The sequence below is a fragment of the Chlorocebus sabaeus genome, chromosome 2 (genome assembly GCF_047675955.1).
Source record: "Chlorocebus sabaeus isolate Y175 chromosome 2, mChlSab1.0.hap1, whole genome shotgun sequence".
NCBI classification, from domain to species: Eukaryota; Metazoa; Chordata; class Mammalia; order Primates; family Cercopithecidae; genus Chlorocebus; species Chlorocebus sabaeus.
In genome coordinates, this window is record NC_132905.1 from 43,527,107 (window position 1) to 43,548,975 (window position 21,869).

At 44.1% G+C, this 21,869-nt stretch overlaps 1 pseudogene; it reads left to right on the forward strand.

The window, feature by feature from the left end:
- The first annotated feature begins 1,424 nt into the window (after positions 1 to 1,424).
- On the forward strand, positions 1,425 to 5,201 carry LOC103247601 (spermatogenesis-associated protein 31E1-like; annotated as a pseudogene).
- Positions 5,202 to 21,869: the final 16,668 nt, after the last annotated feature.

The window sequence follows — 21,869 nt, forward strand, 5'->3', positions numbered from 1 at the left end:
GGGTAATCGGGGAGCTGTGTTGTGACCCTGAGAGCCTCCCGCCAGAGCCTGGATTCGTGTCTGGCCTCCTTTGAAGCAGAATCCTACTGGCAGCTCAGAGGCACCTGTAGGCCTGAGCCTGGGTCTGCTTTCAACAGAGGAGCAGGGACTGGAGACATCCAGGTGGAGTCACACAGAAAACCCCCACTTGCATTTCCCTAAGAAGGAAATCAGAAAACATTTCATCAATGGTAAACATGAGTAAAAGAAATGCACACAGAGCTCCCTGAGCTAGAGGCAGAAAGCTGTGTCATTCATGAGCACTGCGTGTGTGCAGCTGGCCTGGGGAGAGGAGACTGAGAACTGGTCCCAGCCCCTCACTCTTGCTTGCCTCTCACCATCAAAGGAAGACATAGGGAGGCCCAGGAGCAGGAAGAAGATCTTAGCTCTGAAAGGTGAGGCTCTACTGCTCCGCGGACTCCCCAGAGGTGACTGAGCATCCCATGTCCCTGAGGAAGTCATTTGCAGAGGTCTGAGAGGGAAGCTCCTGGGAGGGAAATCAGAACCCGGGGCCTCCTCAGATTCCCTGTGGGAATGAAGCCATGGGCCCGGGATTCGGTATTGCCCATAAGGGGGCGCTGTGGGGGAAGGGAGCAAGGCCTGCCAAGATATGGGGGGAGGTCAGGGAGGCTCCAGGTCCATGTAGACAGCGGTTCTCCTCGGCCATGGCTGACTCTTCTTAGAGACCACTCCTGTCTGCTCTCCCCACAAGATGGCTGTGACACCCATGACAGGATGTATGTGGAAGCATGTTTTGCATATGACAAAGTTCTGCACAGTGTACACCTTGCTGTCACCATTGGGGTCATGTGGTCTTGGAGAAAAATGTGTGGGCTTCAGGGTCTAGTTCCCCATGGTGTCCCCTAAAGAGACATCCACTCAGCCTCCTGTGAGGTTTGCTGGCACCGCCCTCCACACTGTAACCCCATCTCCTGACTTCCAGCTTGCAGAATCCTCCTAAGAGAGCTGGAGGAGACTCAGGACCTGATCAACCTTCTGGAAAGATGAGGAGATTCCCCCTTCTTTCCATGTCCTCCTTTCTACCAGGGCCTCTGATACAACCCTAGGGCCTGGTGGTGACCTGGGAGGGGGAGGTCGTGGAAAGGGGGTAGGAGTGGATTGAAACTCTGGGGCAGGCATAGACAGAACTTTGTGAAGCCAGCAGTGGAGGAGGTGGAGGAGCTGTGGGTACCAGGTGCCCAGCCTTCCCAACCTCCCAGTCCCACCTGCCCCTGGCTGCAGCTTGTGCCTTGTATCTCCAGCAGCCACCTGGGAAAGTTCGTTGGGGAAGGTGACTCCTATGTGCCCTCAGGTGGAGTCCCCCGGGTGACATGTACAAATCAGCGCCTGCTAAGGCCCAGCAGCCACATGGGAAATGAATGTAAGATCCATCTCCCCCCAGCTTGTCTCCAAAGGCTCCTGCAACTGCTCTGGCCTCCACCCCATCACCAGGCATGTCGACCTTCTCAGAGCCTTTTGGACCACACTCAACCCTGAGTGCCTCCAGGCCACCAGAGCCCTTGCTTCCCCTAAAATGACCTGCACCCTGGCTACATATGCTTTTTCCTCCTTCACCACAGCCCCATGTTCCCGTGGCCTCCTCTCCACCTCCACCCTGCTCTGGCCTGGCTGGATTTCAGTGTGGCTCCACAATATGCCCCGTCCCCCAGAGCTGCCTTTTCCATGACCAGGGGCTGCCTTCTCCAACCAGGGTGATCTCCGGCTTTGGGTGCTCCAGTGATCCCATCTGGGACCTCTCCTGCTGGAGGGAGGCTGCCACCACCTGGGGCCTCTCCACCTGCTCACATGGCAAATCCCAGCAACAGCATCTTCCTGACCACCCCCCAGAGTATTCCTTCTGGGGAGACCCCACACCCAGGCAGATGGAGGTAGGTGCCTGCACACTCATCCACCCCGACATGCAGAAGCTGCTGGAAACTCTCATCACCAAGAGAGCAGTGATGAAGATGTGGCAGGAGAAAGAAAGGGGGCAGGCAGACTACCTGCAGATGACATCACTGGGGAAGGAGTGGGACATCACTACTCTAAATCCCTTCTGGAATATGACAACCCAACCACAGCAGCTGCCTGGTCCTCAGCAGGTCTCTGACATCACGGCCATGGGGGACCAATTAGAGCAGAAATGCAGCCAGCTCTTCTGAGACCTCCCCTCTTTCAATAGTGAGTCCCTGGTGGCCATGGCCTGGGTTTCTAGAAACCCTTCCTCACAGAATGCACACTCTGTACCATTGGATAAAGCCTCCAATTCTCTTCTAGGGGAACCTGAAGTTGAGGCATCCTCACAGCTTTCCCAGGCACAACTCCAGCCCCACCCATGGCCCAGCCCCAACCTTTCACTTCAACCTGGCCCCAGTCCCAGCCCCCTGCTCTGGTTGGGATCCAGATGCAGGCCAACTTCTCACCCCCATCCCAAGCCTACCATGCTCTTCTCCACCCCAGATTAGGGTCTGTGGAGCATCTTGCCATACATCCCAGGAGAGGGCAGTCTGTCAACCCCACTGGAAAGGAGTATCTTGAATGGCCCTTGCAGAAGTGACCAAAATGGAAGAGAGTTTTTTCCCTTTCTCCTCAAAGTCTCAGGCTGTCCTGAGCCAGCCCACGGACCACCTTTGCAAGGAGAGGCCAGCCTCCCAGAGCCCTAAGTCAGCCCCCATCCTTCCCAGGGTTGCCACTAGCCCTGAGCTCCCAGAGCACCAGTGGCAAGGAAGTAGTGCCATGCACCAGGAGCAGTCCTGTGGCCCTCCTAGCAGATTCCATCTGGAGACATGCTGCAGCCTGAGGGGGATTCCCAGGGAAAACCCAGAGTCAGGCTGAAGACACACAGGGGGCCCTTTTGCCCTCCCAGGCTTCTGAATTTGAAGAAAAGGCCAGGAAGGATATGCAGAAGACAGGGCTCAGGAGCTCTGGAAGGTTCTCTGGGAAGAGGTGCTTAGGGTCCAAACTAGAGCCACAACCAAGCCAGGATCAAGGCACAGGAAGGACTTCAGCGAAGGTTCTGGAGAAAGACAAGGAGGAGGCAGAAGGTGACTTCAGGAAGCCCTGGAAGTACCAATCAGTAAGTTCCACACCCAGGGACCCACACAGGAAGCATTTGGAAAACAAGCTACAGGTCCATCTGGACAGGAAGGTGGGGGAGATCAAGGAGGGCTGGATTCCCGTGTCTGTGTATTGCTCCTGGTTCATGGCCAAACGTGCTGTTCCCAAGTCTGACACCCACAGAAAACTGGGGAAGCTGGCATCCTGGAGGAGTGGGAAAGCCCGCGTGAACACCTCCTAGGAACTTTCCTTCCTTCATCCCTGCACCCAGCAGATGCTGGAAGCACATCTTTTCAGGTTCTGTGTGAGGCACAGGTGGGGTCCAGACCTCTAGTCCCTGGGGTCCATAAATATCCAGGCAGGTGAGGCTCAGCCCCCACTGCTCCCACACTCCACCTTTTCTCTCTGGGCCTCCTTGGAATCTCGGGTTGAATCTATAGCCAAGGTTGCCATTTTATTGAGAAAACCTCCCCAGAATGGTCCAGGAGACAACAGAACAACAGGCAAGTCAGTCCCCACTGTGAGTTGCCCTGTCCCTGCCCCACCACCTGAGCAGGAGGAAGGCCAGAGGGCTCCAAGGGGGTCCCAGTCATCTGACACCCATGAGCAATCAGAGGCCTCTCCAACTGGACAGGAGGACAGGGCGTCCTCTCAGTCCCCCATGTGCAGCCTTGTAGGCAGAACCTGGTGGAACGGGACTGTCCTGGGGTCCAGGGAACCCAACCTTGAGGGGAGTGTGGATTCAGAAACGGCTGGGAATGAGGCATAACTTGAGATTGAGAGCATGTCCCCAGGAGACCCCTGTCATAGTAGAGCCCTGCAAGAGCTCAGCATCGGGTCCCAGTGGGCAAGGACCAGAGATGCCCTGGAGGCACTGGAGGCTGAGGAGGAGAAGCCCTGTACTTGGGAAGCCACCTTGGGAGCCAGCGTGAGGGCAAGTTTGGGAAGTGTTCAGGTGGATCTGAGGAGCACAGGGACTCTGGGGACCACTAGTAACCTCTCAGTGTCTACAATCTGTGTTGCTCAGGATCCAGGGCAGCTGTGTCTGAAAGCACAGGTGGTCAGTGAGATTACACTCTCAGTGCAGGTAGACAGAGCAGCAGCTACCAGGCCATATCTCCAGCATCCTCCTCCAGGAGGGTCCCACAGGCCTGTGCCTTCAGGCTGCCACATGGATATGCTCCCAGTCACAGACAGGCCACCCACTCAGGACCCACTCTCCACCTCCCAGAGTGTGTCCAGTAGGAACACAACAGCTTGCCAATGGCCATGTGCCCTCTTGTGGAAGGGAGGGGACAGACTGGGGCAGCAAGAGCCTGTGAGCCCAAAAGTGAAGGCCCCACAGAAGAGTCAGAAGATGCTGGGCTCTGTGGACAAGGGCGAAGCCCACAGAAGGCCCAGACCAGGGCAGCAGGGACACAGGTCCAAGGGACCCAGGACCTCCAAAGCCAATGGGAGAAGCCGCTCTGCTCACACTGGGGAAATAGGAGACAAACAAGGAAGGAAATACAACCAGCCTCAGCAAGAGGAGGGACAGGCACCACCAGAAAGCAACATCCAGAGAAACATCAGTCACTGTCCACAGGGTCTACACACCAGGAAAAGAGGCGCAGGGCAGGAAGACGTACTGCAGAAAGGCAAGCCTGGGGCAGATGCTGTCCAGAGCTGGAGGTCTGGCCCACCAAGGTTGTTTATGGACAGCATAGCTGATGAAGCCCAGGCCATCATCAAAGTTGTGGGTCAAATCCTGGTGGACAAACTGGGGCTTCAGCAGGGACATGGTCTCTCAGAAGTTAATCACCACAAAGGCGATCTCCATGCCCAGGAGAATGTGCCTCCCTGCTGCCACGGGAGTCCCTACCACCAGGAACACAGCAGAGAGATGAGAGCCCTGGCCTGCAGCCCCAAAGCCACCCCCAAGGGCCACAACTGTCCTGTCAAAAACAAGGGCATCAGAGACAGAGACAGCAGATGGGCCCCACCTCCCAGGGAGCCTATGTCCCAGCTGGTCCCCAACACCACAGGCCATGAGTGGCAAGCACCTCCGGTGGCTCCATCCACAGCCACAGGAACTGAGGTCTACACAGAGGTGCCTTGCTTCCTGAACCAGCTCAGGCTTCTCACACCTCTCCTGGGAGAGTCAGGGGGTTCTACTCAAATAACACTGGACACCTACACAACAAACCTGTCCTGAGTAGGTGATCACAGTCCCTATGTGTTTCTGACTTCCACGGAGAAGTTCCCAATATACCTGCTTTCCCTGCAGAGGTGGTGGCTTCTGTCTGTGCCATGCTAGAGCACAGGAAAGGTCTCTGTGTCAGCTCCTCCTGAGTACGGCTCCCAGAATGACTGGGCCAGGAGGAGGCTGACAGGGACCTGGAGGACCCCCTGTTCTCCCTGTCCCCACATTGAGTCTGGTTTCCAAACTGGATCATGACTCAGAGCCTTCAGGACATGTAAGGACAGCAAACCCTTTGGAGATCCCACCTGCACTCTGGCTCACTGCATCCCCAGTTCTAAGGTGATTTCTGTGCTGCTGTAGGGGCTGGGTCTGCAGGAGTCTCACGGACTGGGGTGGAGGTAGGCTCCAGGAGTGATGGATCCCAGAAACCTCCCTGCCCCACAGTAGCCTGGGAATGTGGGGGTGTCCTGTGCTGGCCCTGGGTCAGAGGCAGGACTACTCTTTCTGGGATCTCCTGGTGGGGAAGAGACGACACCCTCCCCAGACCCTTTCCTGCCTGCTGAGTTCTGGGATGGACTGGGGCCCCACCAGCACTTGGCTTGGTCTTGGGTTCTTGTCTGGTGTCCCCTGCCTCACTCCCCAGAGCCCTCTCCCAGCCCACTAGTGTGGGGTGTCTGTTTCAGGAGGCACCCAGGGCTGCTGCCTGACCCTCTGGTGGGACTCTGTGGTCAGGAACCACAGGAGGAGATCATAGGGCCCAGGGTGAAAGGTGGGAGAAGAATTAGGTAATATGGGCATAAGTTTGCAAGTGCAGGATCCTCAAGCTGCCCATAGCTGTAACCAGGGTCCTCGCAGTCTGGTGACCATTACAAGCAAAAGTGGTCAGTGCCACTCCCGGGGGAGGGGAACCCAGAAGGCAAGGGTTGGCCTGGGTTAAAAAGCACATCTATGGTTCCAGGCCCAGGTGCTTGCAGGGGACACACTGGGGCTCAGAGAATCTGGTCATATGGTTGGCAGGGACAGTAGTCATAGGGTCCAGTCCTGCACTCCCTTTGTCCTGGTGCTGGGTCCTTCCTGGCCATCCCGAGGGAAGGCAGGAGCAAGGGCAGGGCAGGCAGGAGAGAGTTCCTCAGAAGGCTCTGCCCAGGCGCTGTGCCCAGGAGAACTCTGCACCTGCAGGGGCAGTGGAGGCTGAGGACAAGACGACAGGTCTGTACCCAGGCCTGGCGGGACCCAAGCTGGGGACCTGTTTTGAACACACCCTGGTGTCACTTTGGGTGTCCAGGCTACTGCGGGAGCCAAGTCCTGTCTGGGGTGGTGACCTGGGCAGCTCCAGTGTGGGCCCAACTCCTATGGGACCCAGGATCCTGGGACCTGCAGCAGAGGAACCCCACAGTGACCCCCAGAGACCCCAACAGAGAATCTGACTGAGATCCTCCCATGAAGACCCCGCAGAGGGACCTCCACACGGAAACTCTCGACAGAGACTCACACAGAGACTCTTCAAAAGCAGTACAGAGATCCCCACGGAGACACAAACAGTGAGTCTAACAGAGACCTGCACAGAGAGAATATATCAAGGCCACTTTGCCACCCCCTAAAATCCCTAGCACTGCACTCACTTGGTGAAAATGAGCGGCATCTACCTCATTTCCCGCAGCGGTTTTCTCCTGGCGGCCTCCTGCCCTCTTCTGGATAAGATTCCTTGAGATACCGAACAATAGAAAAGCCTCCTCCATCAGACAGCGTCCAACATAGAGCAAGCCCCCGACCCGCTGACAGACCCTTCCCAGGATCACCCAATCACAACCCCCATGCTGATATCAAACTGTAACATTCATGATAGAAACGGTGAGAGTTCCTCTGATGCCGTCCTTCTGAGACCGCCCTCAGTTCCTCAGGCCACGCTCCCCCTCACTGCCAAGGGAATCCACCCGGCTGGTCTAGGTCGGCCTTGCTCATGGGGCTCCTCCTGCAGGCCTTGTGCTGGAGCACACGGAACAGGAAGGATCTCGGCTTGGACAAAGCTTCCTCAGAAAACCTTCTCCGACTCCCCTATGAGGGCAGGCCCCCTGTGCTGGGTTTCTCACTCTGGCCCTTCTTCCCTTGTGACAGCCTCTTCACACCTGCGCATGTTTCTTCTAGAACCCTGAACGCTTCTGGTGGGCCCAGTGAGGAGGGAGGCGTGCCTGACCACACTCCCGGTACTGATTGTGGCCCCTATTAAAAATTGTTTCATAAAATCTCCTTAGTTAATGGGCACAGAAATCAATGCTTCCTCTACCTCATATATAAGTTGCATTACTAAAATCATATTTTCATGAAGGGTCTTAACTCTTTCCAGTAGCCAATATCATGTTTCAAAGAAAATCTGTAAAAATAAAATGGCATTGAAACTTCAAATTTAGTGGTATAAAGAAATTTCCAAATTCAAATTATTCCATCTAAGTTACTTATTTTATAATTCAAATATGAATACTCTTGTAAGTTTTGAAATCCTTCAAAGTAAAATTCTGACGTTTAGAGAATATAAACCAAAAACAATTTTGCTTAAAAATATTCTTTCTAATGTGCCAGAAATTTGTTTTACAACACGATTACCAAAAAAAGATGTATTTTTAAGTAATTTAAATATACAACTTGGATCAGACACATATTCCAAATCCACTCTTCTAAAAATGAGGAGCAGCTATATGTTTACTTTAACATCTAAGATGCTGAAATATCTATACAATGAGTTGCCTATTTACAGTCACATGTAAAACAGGGGATTGATAAATAATTCAGCATACCTATTTATTCTGTTTGAAATTTTTTTAATTATTGAAAATAACTGGAAATCTTACAACACATCATCTGTTTGAAAGATGTTAGAAAAGAGAGGGTAGAAAAATAGGATGTCACATTTATTGCTTAATGGTTTAACTTCAGTTAAATACACACATATTATACATATCTGTGTGTATATGTGCATAGTTCTGTATACACATACAGACATATGGGTGTGTTGTAGCATCATTCAATTAGTATCACCCATTCTCTTTTTTTTGCTGGAATATACTGTTTTTATTATTCTACAGAGAAGGGTACATCACAATTGATGTCTAGACTTGCCCAAGTAACTTTCTCTCTCCAGCAGGTTCTGCAAGTTCTTGGGTTTGGAAATTTCCTTCCTGCTCACCTCCACTGACAGCATGTTCACCTCACCTTAGGCCCTCTGGTTTTATGCTCCAAAAATGTGATGAGCTTAAAGATAATTTTTCTCTCAGAAAAAAAATAATGACTCCATCACTGATACACTATGGATTCATACAGAATGGTGAGTTTATTTGATTAACCTGGAAGAGCACATTGAATAATTTTCTTTTTTAGATTAAGTACAGGTACACATTGATCTTTTACTGAAAGTTAAAAAAACATTTAAAGATACATATAAATAAGAACAAAGTACTTTTATCTAGCCCTGGATCCCAATAATTTTTTTAGAACTTTCTTTTCCTAAAAGGTTTATAGTATAACCTTTTATATTTAAGTTTGCAAACATTTCAAGTTAATTAGTGTATAAATTGTGAGGCTTACGCTGAGATTTAGAGCCTATAAATGTTTACTTTCTCCAGTAACATTTGTTAAAAAGACTGTTCTTTCTCCTTCAATTGCTTTTGTACCATTGTCAAAAATGAATTGGGCATATTTACTTGTGTCAATTTCTGAGTTCTTTATTCTGTTCTGCTGACCTATGTGTCCATCTCTCCACCAATAGCATGTGCCTTTTCATATAAACTTAAAATAGGTTTATCTATGTGCATAAAAATATGTAGTTGGAGATTTTATATGACTGTCTTAAATCTACCAATCAACGTGAAGAGAGTTGACATCGTTGCTATCTTGTGTCTTCCAAACCATTAATAAGGTAAGTTTGAATTTATTTATTTCTTCTCTCAATTCTTTCATGCACATTTTGTCATTTTTGCCATCTCAATTCTGCATGTCTTGTCAGATTTATGCCTAAGTATTTTCTTCAGAGTAATTGTAAAGCTATTGTCAGTTTCCACACATTCATTGTTAGTCTATAGAAATACGATGAATTTTGGAGGATGGATCATTTATCCTGTGAACTTGCTAAATATTATTATTTCTACAAGACTTTTTTTAGTTTCTCTGAGACTTTACAAAGACAATCGTGTAATCTGCAATAGACACCACTTTCCTTCTTTCTTTTTTTTCAATCAGTATGCCTTGCTTGTTTTTTGCCCAATTGTGCTGACTAGAACTTTCAGTGCTCTGTCAAATAGCGTTGTTGAGAGCAGACCTCTCTGCCTTGTTTCCATTCTGAGGGGAAAACCATTCATTCTTTCATCAATAAGCATGACATAGCTGTTTGTTTTTGATAAATAGTCTTGATAAAGTTCAGGAAATTTCCTTCTATTTCTAGGTTTCTGCAAGTTTTTTTATCACAAAACTGTGCTATATTTTGGCAAATGTTCTTTCTGCATCATTTGAGATAAGTAGCGTATGTATTTTTGAATCATGTTTCCTTGTACAGGTTGATATTGCCTGTGTTTTAACCAACACATGTACACAATTTATATTTAAGATGACTGTAATATGTATGTTAAGGCCTAGGTGTTCTGCTTTATAATTTATTTTCTGCTTGTTCATTCTCTTTTGGTTTCCTCTGCTCTCTTTCCTTACCTTCCTGTGAGTTACTGAAATAGTTTTAGGATTACATAATGTTTTACTTATACTGTTTTTTAGTACATCTCTATATAATTTTCTTACTATCTTTACCTTATTATCATTATACATGTGTAACTGACCACAGTCAACTGGTATTGATGTTTTACCACTTTAAATGAAGTGTAGAAATCTTACTTCTATTTAGATCCTTTTACCCTCCTTGTTTTTAAAAATAGAATGGCACTGAGTAACACATCCAATACACTGGATGCTACAACAGGCAGTGCTATAATTTTTGTGCAAATATCAAATATGTTTTTAAAAACTTCTGAGATTATGAATAACCTATGACATCCATTTACATTTTCCCATTCTCTTATTCTTTTCTTTCTGAAGTTCCAAGCAGTTTTCTGATATCATTTGGTTTCTGTTTAGAGGACTTACTTTTCACCTTTTTAAGAGGAGTTTTGGTAAAACACAAATTGTGTCAATTTTCCTTCACATAAGGATGCCTTTATTTCTCCTTTCTTTTTGAATGTCATTTTTGCTGGAGATAGAATTTGCATTTGATAGTTCTTTTCTTTCAGGACATAAATGTTGGGACACTTTCTTGTGTCCTACACTGTTTCAGATGAGAACTCTATTGTCATTTGAATTTGTGTTTTTATAAGTCTATATCATTTTTTGAGGGTAGGCCTTCAAGAATTTTCCTTTGTCTTCTGTTTTCAGAAATTTTTATATTACATTTTTAAATATGAATTCCTTTAGGTTTATCTTATTTCGTATTTACTCAGCCACTTCATTATCTAGGTTTCTGTCTTTGTCAAAATTAAGATGTTTTCAGATGTCAATTTATTGACTATTTTTCCAGTGCTGCTATTTGTTTCTACTCTCTTTCTTGGTCTATGATGATACATAGACTCAGTATTGTGATGCTGTCTGACAGGTCCCCGAGGGTATTCTCTGTTTTTTCATTTTGTATCTATTCTGTTTTGTTCAGAATAGAATCAGTAAATCCTACTGATTTGTCCTCAAGTTTACTGATTCTATCTTCTGTCTTCTCCTCTTTACTATTAAGCTTATCCAGTAAAGTTATTTCAGTTATCTTATTTTTTAATTATTTAATCTCCATTTGGTTAATTCTTATAACTTCCATTTTTTTGGTGGAGATTTTCAAGATTTACATTTGTTTCAAAAGAATTCCTAATTGCCTGCTGGTGCCACCTCACTCAGTCTCATTGCAGCTGTGTCAGTATGGAGGTTTGGTTCACCCCAGGGTCCTACTGACACCAGAAGTGGGTTTGCGGGGAAATTGGAGATGATGCCACCTTGTCAGTGTGGTTGAATTGGGTGGCAGCAGAGGCTCAGATTCCTGCTTGACTTCAGTGACACCAGGGTTAGGAAGGTGACACTAGCGTACCTCACCCTGCCTCAGTCTCATTGTTGCTGCATGAGTTTGAGGCTAAACTTACCTCTGGCACCTCCAGACATGACTTTGGCAAGGGAATTGTAGAACTGTCTGCTTTTGCCCAAAGATTTATCTCCGTTCCTGTCCCCACTGACACCATCAGGCAAGGGAATCAGAGCGCTGCTGCTTCCTTCCACTCCGTGGAAGTGAAGTGGATCATCAGCTCCACACTGGACTCCACTGAACTATGATGTTTGGGGTTTTTTCCACTGATGTTTGGCTACAGTCGGGTGGGTATTCCCTGCTAGGTCATTATTTTCCAGGTTCTTTGGCTGAGACAGCTGAGATTCTGTTAGGTTTGGTTTTGTTGGGTGTGGTTTCTGGTTGGAGGCTTCTGCAGTACTCTCTTCAGGGAAGATAAGAATAGGAGACCCAAGGAACTTCCCCGGGGAGTCTGACTTCCTTATTATACTTTTCCAACACTTCACATGCTCATTTGTTGTTTTATGTGCAGACTTTCATTTAGAACACAAAGGATGTGATAGTAATGAGGTTTCCCCAACTAGGCTGTAAACAGATGTGTTTTTGTCTCAAAATTGTAAGAGTAAGTATTTAAAAAAATACTTGAGTAGGTTGGTGAGAATCCTGGGGAGAATTAACAAATGACTAGGAAAAAACATTCTCAACACTACAAGAAAAAGTCATTTCATAACCGTAAAAACTCTAGCTCCCACTATCTACAACTTACTTACTCATTTATTCTAACCTGATGTCAAAATTATCATTAGTCCCTGTGATAAACAAAATTACCAATCAAAATGGAGTGTTTCTATGCAGCTTGTTTGGTCTTAACCTTAGAGTAGCCAATCCAAGTACCTTTTTCCAAAGTGTCTTTGATCAGTTTCTTTTTCCTCCTGGCAACCTCTGACTTCCTGGTGGGGTTTTTTTTTTTTTCTTTTTTTTTTTACTTTGCAAAAAATAAGAATGAGGTTTTGTAGTGTAGCATTTGGTAGGTTTTGAGAAACCCATAGAGACATGTGTCCACCATCCAGCACTACAGAGAACAGCTGCATCACCCTGAAATTCTCTGTGTGATGCCTTTGTGATGACCCCTTCCCTTTCTCCCAGTTGTGGGCAACCTCTGATCTGTTTTCTCGACCTATAATTTTGCCTTCTCCAGAATGTTATATGAATGAAATTGTACAATATGTAGACATTTGGGGTTGACTTCTTTCACATAGCAAAATACATGTCAGTTCTTCTGTACTGATGTGTAAGTAAGTGAATAGTCTGTTCCTTTTTATTGCTGAATAGCGGTTGATGGTATTGAGACAATAGTTTATCTGTTCACCTGTTGAAAGATGTCTTGGTTAGCCTGGGTGCAGTGACTCACACCTGTAATCCCAGCACTTAGCGAGGCCGAGGAGGGTGGATCTCGAGGTCAGGAGTACAAGACCACCCTAGTCAACATAGTGAAACCCCGTCTATTAAAAATACAAAAAATTAACTGGGTATGTTGGTGGGTGCCTGTATTCCCAGCTGAAGCTGAGGCAAAAGGATTCCTTGAACTTTGGAGGCAGAGGTTGCAGTGAGCCGAGATCATGACCTTGAACTCCAATCCGGGTGACAGTGTGAGACACCGCCTGAAAAAAGAAAAAAAAAAGATATCCTGGTTGTTTCCAGGTTTTAGAAATTATGAGTAAAGCTGCTAAAACATTTGCCTAGCCTACAGGTTTTTATGTGAATTTGTTTTCATTATACATTGATAAATATATAGGAATGGAATGGCTGAACCTCGCACTGGATGTATGTTTTACTTAATATAAAGCTGCCAAATTATCTCCTAAAGTGACCATGTCATTTTACATTCCCAACAGTAATGAAAGAGAATCTTTGTTGCTACACATCTTCAGGAGCATTTGATATTTTAATTTTTTATTTCCATTCTAATGGCATGTAGGGATATCCCATTGTAGTTAAGATTTGCATTCCCCTATTAATTAATAACAATAAACATGTTTTCATATGTTTATTTGGCATATGTCTGTCTTCTTTTGAGATGTATGTGCTCAAAATTTTTGCTTGTTTTAAATTGGATTGTTTGTTTTGTATTGTTGAGTTTTAAGGGTTCTTTATTCATTCTGGATGAAAGCTTGTCTAAGATATATCACTGATATGGTTTGACTGTGTCACTGCCCAAATCTCATTTTGAATTGTAGTTCTCATAATCCTTAGGTGTTGTGGGAGGGACCTGGTGGAAGGTAATAGAATCATGGAGGCAGGTTACCCCCATGCTGCTGTTCTCATGATAGTGAGTGAGTTCTTATAAAATCTGATGGTTTTATATAGGGCTTTTCTTCCTTTCCTTGGCACTTCTCTCTCCTGCCACCATGTGAAGAACAACATGCTTGCCTGCCTTCTGCTGTGATTTTACGTTTCCTGAGGCCTCCACAGTCATGTGGAACTGTGAGTCAATTAAACCTCTTTCTTTTATAAATTCCCCAGTCTCAGCAAGTTCTTCATAGCAGTAGCAGAACTGACTAATACAGAGACTTAATAATATTTTTCCCTGATTGTTTTAGGTTTTCGCTCTTGTAATGGTTCTTTCAAAGAAGGAGCATTTTTAAATATGATAAAGTCTACTTTTTCATTTTCTCTTTTATGGATCATGTATATGGTGTTTTATTTAAAAACTCATCAATGACCCCAAAGTCATATCTTATTTCCCCTGTTTTATGATAGCATTTTGTTGTTGTGTATTTTACACTTTTATATGGTCTATTTCAGTCCACATTTGTAAAAGTTGTAAAATATGCACTAAGGTTCCTTTTTTTACATGGGGAAATCCCATTATTACATCCCCACTTAGATAATAGATTATATTTTCTCCTTTACCTCTGCACCTTTTTGAAAATGCAGTGGAATGTATTTGTGTGGGTCTATTTCTGTGGTCTCTATTCATTCCACTGGTCTATGTGTCTCCTGTTTTAACAATATTTTAACAAAACCACAATATTTTGAGAACTGTAGCATAATAGTAAGGCTTGTAATCAGTAGTGCATGTCCTGTAATTTTGTTTTTTTCAGAAGTGTTTTGACTATTCTAGTTATTTTGATTTCCATGTAAATTTTAGAATCTCCTTGGTGATATCTACAAAAACAAAACAAAACAAAACAAAAAAAAGCCTACAGGAATTTTCATTGTTAATGCAGGAACTCTATAAGTAGAAATGGAAAAGGCTGGCATCTTAACTATATTGAGACTCTGAATTCATAAATATTTCATTACCCTCTTTTTAAACTTTCTCTTATTTATTGCATTTATATTTTGTAGTTTTCAGCATACAGATCTTGCAGTTCTATTGTTACAATAATACCTAAGTACTTAATTTTGGTTTCTATTTTAAATAGTAATTTAATTTTTTCGACTGTTAATTCCTGACATATAGGAAATTTATTGACATTCTATATTGACTTTTGGTAATAAAACACAGTTAATTTCACATATTTGTTATAGAAGCTTTTTGTAAATACTGTAGGATTGTGTATATAAACATTTGTTTTATCAGCAAATAGAGGCAGTTTTACTTCTTCCTTTGCAATATGTATGTTATTTATTTCTTATTCCTGTCTTATTGCACTGTGCAAATTTTTGAATACAATATTGAATAGGACTTGTCTTCAGTCTTAAGGAAAAATCATTCCATCATCACCGTATCACATACAGATATAAACATATATTCTAAGTTATTTTATTCCTAATTTTATGAGTTTTGGTCAGAAATAGATGTTGGATTTCATTGAATGCTCTTTCTGCATCTCTTGAGAAGAATATTTTAAAAATAGTCTTTCTATAGCAGATTACTTGGATTGAATTTTAATAGTGAATCAGCCTTGTTTTTATTGGACATAATGAATCATCCTACATGAGATGCTCAGTTTGAAGTCACAATATTTTGTTGACTTTTTTTCATATATATCCATGACTGATATTTGTCTATAGTTTTCTTTTCTCTCAGTATCATTGTTTAGTTTTGGTGTTATTGTAAGGCTGGCCTTATAAAATGAGTTGGTAATGCTCCCATCTCATCTATTTTCTCTAAAAGATTGCGTACAGTCAAAATTATTTAATATTCAAATATTTGATAGAAATCAGTGAAAGAACATGTGAATAGATTTTTTGGTAGATTTTATTTACAAATGCAATTTCTTAATTAATACAGGACTATTTGTTACCGCTTCTTCTTCAGTGAGGTTTGGCAGTATGTGTTGTGTCTCTGGAGGAACTTCTCTTTTTCATCTCATCTATTAGATTTGTGTGTGTAAAATTATTTGTAGCATTACTTATTTATGCTATAATGTATATTGATAGTTTGTCTTTCAGTCCTGCTGTTAGCGATCTGTACTCTCTCTTCTCTTTTCCTTTCTCTCTGATTGGTTTTCAATTTCACTTATTTCTGCCCTAATTGTTATTAGCTCCTTTCTTTAGTTACTCAGATTTAAGTTGTTCTTCTTTCTCTACATTCCTAAAGAAGAATCCTGGCTACTGATTTGAGATTATTATTCTTTTCAAAGAGCCAACTTTTAGCCATGCTTATTTCTTCTACTGCTTTTCATCTTGCTATTTTCTTGATTTATGCTCTAATCTTTATTAATTCTTTGCTTCTGCTAGTTTCAGATTTCGTTTTCTCTGGTTTTTATACTGCCTTTAGGTATAGAGTGAGGTTACTGATTTGAAATTTTTTTAAATGTAGTTTTTTATATCCATACACTTTCCTTTGAACTCAACTTTCACTGCATTCACTAAGTTTTGGTATGTTTTGTCTTTATTTTGTCTCAAGATATTTTATAATTTCATTTGTGATTTATTCTTTCACTGGTAGTTTAAGAGTATATTGTTTAATTTCTATGTATTTGTGAATTTTTCAGTTTTCATTTTTTGTTTATGTGTTGTTTCCTCCATTGTGGTTGTAAATTATATTTTGTATGATTTAAAACTTTTAAAAATGATTAGGACATATTTTTGTGGATGAAGATATGGCCTGTCCCAGAGAAAGTTCTATATCCACTTAAAAAGAATGTATATCCTGCTGTTGTTGGGTGGACTGTTCTGCATATGTGTATTAGCTCTAAATGGCTTATACTGTTGTTCAAGTCTTCTATTTCTCATGAAACTTCTGTCTGGTTTTTCTACCCATTAATTAATATAAGGCATTGAAGTGTCCAACTACTACTATAGAACTGTGTGTTTATCCTTTCAATCCTGTTAGTTTTTTTCAATTTTACCGAGGTATATTTGAGAAATAAATAATGTACATATTCAGGTTTACAATATGATGTTTCTATCTATAAGCACATTCTGAAATAATTACCAAAATGAAATCAATTAACGTATTAATTACCTAACATAATAGTTTCCTTTTTTGTGTGCATGCATGGGGTAAGAATACTTAACCCTATTCCTAGTGACTGCAGAGCTGCCATTCCAGCTGCTCCAGGCCCCAACAGAGGAGGAGTGGGGAGGGTGGCACTGCCAGTGGGGCCCTCAGACCCAGTGCACTCACATTCTGGAGGCAGCCTAGGCCAAGGTGTAGCCTCCCTCTGCACTGTGTGTGCAGGCAGCAGCCATCTGTTAACTCCATTGAGGCCTATAGTGAAAAACCAAATATCCCACTATAGTAACTACAAACCAGCTATCTGTGAAAACGTTTTGCCATGTGTTCATTCATCTCACAAAACTATACCTTTCTTCTGATAAGGCAGGTTGGAAACACTATTTATGTGGAATCCACGAATGGACACTTTGGAGCCCATTAAGGCCTCCAAAATTCAGTTTTTCCTCAGGGAAAAACTGAATATCCCATGATAAAAACAAGAAACAACCTATCTGCGAAAGCACTTAACATGTGGATTCATCTCACAGAGGTAACTCTTTCCTTTGATTCAATAGGTTGGAAAAAATATTTTTGTATAATCCACAAAGGGACATTTCAGAACCCATTAAGGCCTATAGGAAAAAACAGAATTTCCCATGATAAAATTATAAGCAAGGTATCTAAGAAACCGCTTTGTGATGTGTGGATTCATCTTACAGAGTTAAACCTTTCTTTTGATTCAGCAGGTCGAAAACACTCTTTTGTAGAATCTACAAAGGGACATTTCAGAGCCTTTTGAGGCCTATAGTGAAAAATCAAATATCCCACATTGTTAGTATGATGGGCTTCCCTTTGTATGTCACCCAATTTTTCTCAATGACTGTCCTTAATTTTTTTTTTCATTTCAACATTGGTGAATCTGATGATTATGTGTCTTGGGGTTGTTCTTCTAGAGGAGTATATTTATGGCTTTCTCTGTATTTCCTGAATTTGAATGTTGGCCTGTCTTGCTAGGTTGGGGAAGTTCTCCTGGATAATATCCTGAATAGTGTTTTCTAGCTTGGTTCCATTTTCCCCATCACTTTCAGGTACACTAATGAAATGTAGATTTGGTGTTTTCACATAGTGCCATATTTCTAGGAGGCTTTGTTCTTTCCCTTTTAGTCTTCTTTCTCGAATCTTGTCTTTTTGCTTTATTTCATTTAGTTGATTTTCAACCTGTGGTATCTTTTCTTTCATTTGATTGATTTGGCTATTGATACTTGTGTATGCTTCACGAAATTCTTGTGCTGTGTTTTTCAGCTCCATCAGGTCATGTATGTTGTTTTCTAAACTGGTTATTCTAGTTAACAGTTCATCTAACCTTTTTTCAAGGTTGTTAGCTTCCTTAGTTGGGTTAGAACATGCTCCTTTAGCTCAGTGGAGTTTGTTATTACCCACCTTCTGAAGCCTACTTCTCTCAGTTCCTCAAACTATTCTCTGTCTGGTTTTGTTCCCTTCCTGGCAAGGAGTTGTGATTTATTTTATATTATTTTATTTTACTTTATTTTATTTATTTTTTTGGAGATGGAGTCTCTCTCTGTCACACAGGCTGGAGTGCAGTGGTGCGATCTCGGCTCACTGCAACCTCTGCCTCTAGGATTCAAGCAATTCTCCTACCTCAGCTTACCAAGTAGTTGGGATTACAGGTTTGCAACTCCACGCCCAGGTAACTTATTGTATTTTTAGTAGAAATGGGATTTCACCATGCTGACCAGGCTAGTCTCAAACTTCTGACCTAGAGTTCCGCCCACCTCAGCCTCCCAAAGTGCCTGTGAAGGCATGAACCACCGTGCCTTGTCTATTTTTTTATATATGATCAAAGAACAATCAGACCCACTCATCAGCGTGGCGATTCCCTAGACAACAAGGAAGGGAGGGACTTGGAGGTTGGGGCAGGGGCAGTAGAGAAGATGCAGTTGCCCTGGGCTGTGCACAGGTGGCCTGAGATTCCTTCCTCCTTGAGGCCTTGGTTTTCAGAATAACAATGTCCATTAGGTGATCCCCGATGTCTACCAATGAGTGTCTACCCCGAATGAATTGGGATCACCTGGAGTGGGAGGGAGGAGGGGAAGGATGGAGGCCCCCACAGCACAGTGGGTAGCCATACCCTCCCAAAGCAGTCTCCATAACTAATCAACCAGGGTCCCTGAAAGACACAGCCTAAGTCTTCACCCATCGGATCATCTGGAACTTCCATCCAGAGACTGACTGGAAATTCCCTCAGGCAAGGTACAAACCTAAAAAATCACTGGCACACCCACAGGGACTAAGACAACTTTTTTTTTTTTTAAAAGATAGTCTCTCTCTGTCACCCAGGCTGGAGTGCAGTTGCACTATCTCCACTCACTGCAACCTCTGCCTCCTGGGTTCAAGCAATTCTCCTGCCTCAGTCTTCCGAGTAGCTGAGATTACAGGCACATGCCACCACGCCTGGCTAATTTTTTTGTATTTTTATTAGAGACGGGGTTTCACCATATTGGTTAGGCTAGTGTTGAACTCCTGACCTCATGATCCATCTGCCTCGACCTCCCAAAGTGCTGGGATTACAGGCATAAGCCACCATGCCTGGCCTAAGACAACTTTTAAGATAATCATTTCTGTGTTTTGGATGCATCCATGTATTTCTGTACAATAAAATTACTTATTGTAAACGTCACAATTATTTTACTCCTTAATGTGTATGGTCCTGTGATAGACAGACCAAGGCATTCATTAGCTCAGAGTCCTTGAGTCCTTGAGGCCTGAAGCTGACATCCTAAATTTCTATTTAGAATTAATTTAAACAACCAGCCAAATACTCTGAAGTGAAACTCTCATAAAGATAAGCAATTGAGAAAAGGAAAAAAAAAAATACTTTCAAGAGCAGTGACTCACACCTGTCATCCTCGCACTTTGGGAGCCTGAGGGCAGATGGATCTCTTGATCCTAGGCAATCAAGAACAGCCTTGGTGACATGGTGAAACCTCATCTCTACAAAAATTTAAAAATTATCTGGTTTCATAACCTGGGATCAAAATTAATAAACACGTTAAAATTTAAAATAAAAAAAAAATTAAATGCTGTATTCTGTTATTTTTGCTTCCTACACTAAGAAGGACATAATATAGCTGTTGTCTGTCTGTCCATCTGTTTGTGACAGGGTCTCTGTCTGTCACCCAGGCTGGAGTACAGTGACATCATTATGGCTGATTGAAGCATCAACCTTCCCAGGGTTAGGTGATTCTACCACTTCAGCCTCCCAAGTAGCTGTGACCACAGGCACACACCTGGGGTTTTGGTCGTGTTGTCCAAGACTGGTCTTGACTTCCTGGACTCAAGCAATCCTACCACCTTAGCCTCCCAAAGTGATGGGGTTGCAGGCATGAGCCACCACACCCGACCTGATTAATACATCTGGTCTCACTATGTCCTGACCACATGCCCATGAAGAACTCAAGTCAAAAGGGTCAACAAGAGACTATCAGCATTCTCTCCTGAAAGCAGTGAGGTGGATGGTGGCCAAGTGTCCCATGCTCCTGTGGTTTTAAGTGGCCATGTGTGGAGGATAGATTTCAAATGCTTCTGTATAGGCACGAGCCACAGTCATTTGGGGCATCCAAGCATGGTATGGGGTTTCTGACATTGCCTTAAGGGCCAGGAAGGGCCAGGATCTGCCAAGGCCTGTGTTCCAGGGTGGAGAAGATGAAACCCAAGGTAGAGGGAGCCATCATTCTGCAGTGAGCTCTCGCCCTAGGCCCCACTGCGCAGACCAAGTTAGAATGAACAGTCCCTCGTCCTACATGCCACATCTCTCCACTGAATTTGAAAGCAGATTGGTTTTCCAAACGTGGTGACTCTCAGTTTGAAATGGATGACTAGGGACCTGGCTTTCCTGAGTCAGCAGGATAAAGAAGTCATTCTGTGGAGGCTGAGACAGGAGAATTGCTTGAATCCAGGAGGCAGAGCCACTGGAACTCCAGCCTGGGGGAGAGAGTGAGACTTTGTCTCAGAAACAAACAAACAAACAAAGCCAATGAAAGTGTTTAACTCAAAGTGTCTTGCTTGGGACTGTTGACAGGATATATTAAGCACCTGCGGAAATGCCCGAGGGGGTTGGGTGGAATCTGTTTTGTGGCCTCAGTGGAGGGTTTGAGAGATAGTCCCACAAACGTGAGGGCCTAACTAATCCCTTCGGCTCAGGAAGCCATATTTATTTCTAGCCAGTAGCCACCCACGTGGGAGAACCAGGCTCTCTACACACCCTCTCATGAAATGGGCTCTAGCCCCATTCAATGAAAATGGTAGAATCTGTTTCCTAGGATGCAGCCGCACATGAACGATGATGCCAAGATCAAACAAACCTCTCATCTATGAACTCCAGACACTTGCATAAGGAGAGTGTCAGGTTTATTCACACTGTATGGTTTTGTAACCTCCAGCATGTATGCTGGGGTGTGTGGGTTGGGGCACTGTGGACAGAGGAGGGGAGAGAGCAGCGGTGTTTGGTGGGTGCTGGAGACATGGGACTTGAGTGGGGCGGTCAGAGACATGGGACTTGAGTGGGGCGGTCAGAATGTCTCCCCTTACGCTCTCCTCTCTGCCCTACTCTCTCCTCTCTGCCCTACTCTCCACATCTTCACAGTGCAGTGGGGACCATGTGGGTGGAGGTTGCCATCGCTTTGGACTTAAATGGAGGAAGACTGTCTTCCCAAGGATCTATCTCTCTGAAGTCAGTGCCTTGGGCAGGCTCACAAGGATGTTGACGGTGATGGTGACAGTGATGTACAGTCGAGGCCTCGGGCCAATGTAGAGGTATGCATTTGACCTCATTGGGAGTGGCCAGCTTTGTGGAGTCCCACGCATTTTTCCAGAGAGTCATCCAGTCTAGCAAGCATGGTCTTGAGGATCTCAACTCCCAGCAGAAGCACTTTTGTTCACAGGGAATCCTGGGCAGGAATATTCTCATCAGGCTTAGGCCTCCTAGCAGAAAAGCTGAAACCACTTCTGGGAGGTTTTTCAAAGGGCCAGTGGTTCCACAAGGGGCTGTGGGTAGTTTTGGAAATGGATAGAAGTGTTTGAAGATACACATTTAAGACAGAACTGATAGGGCT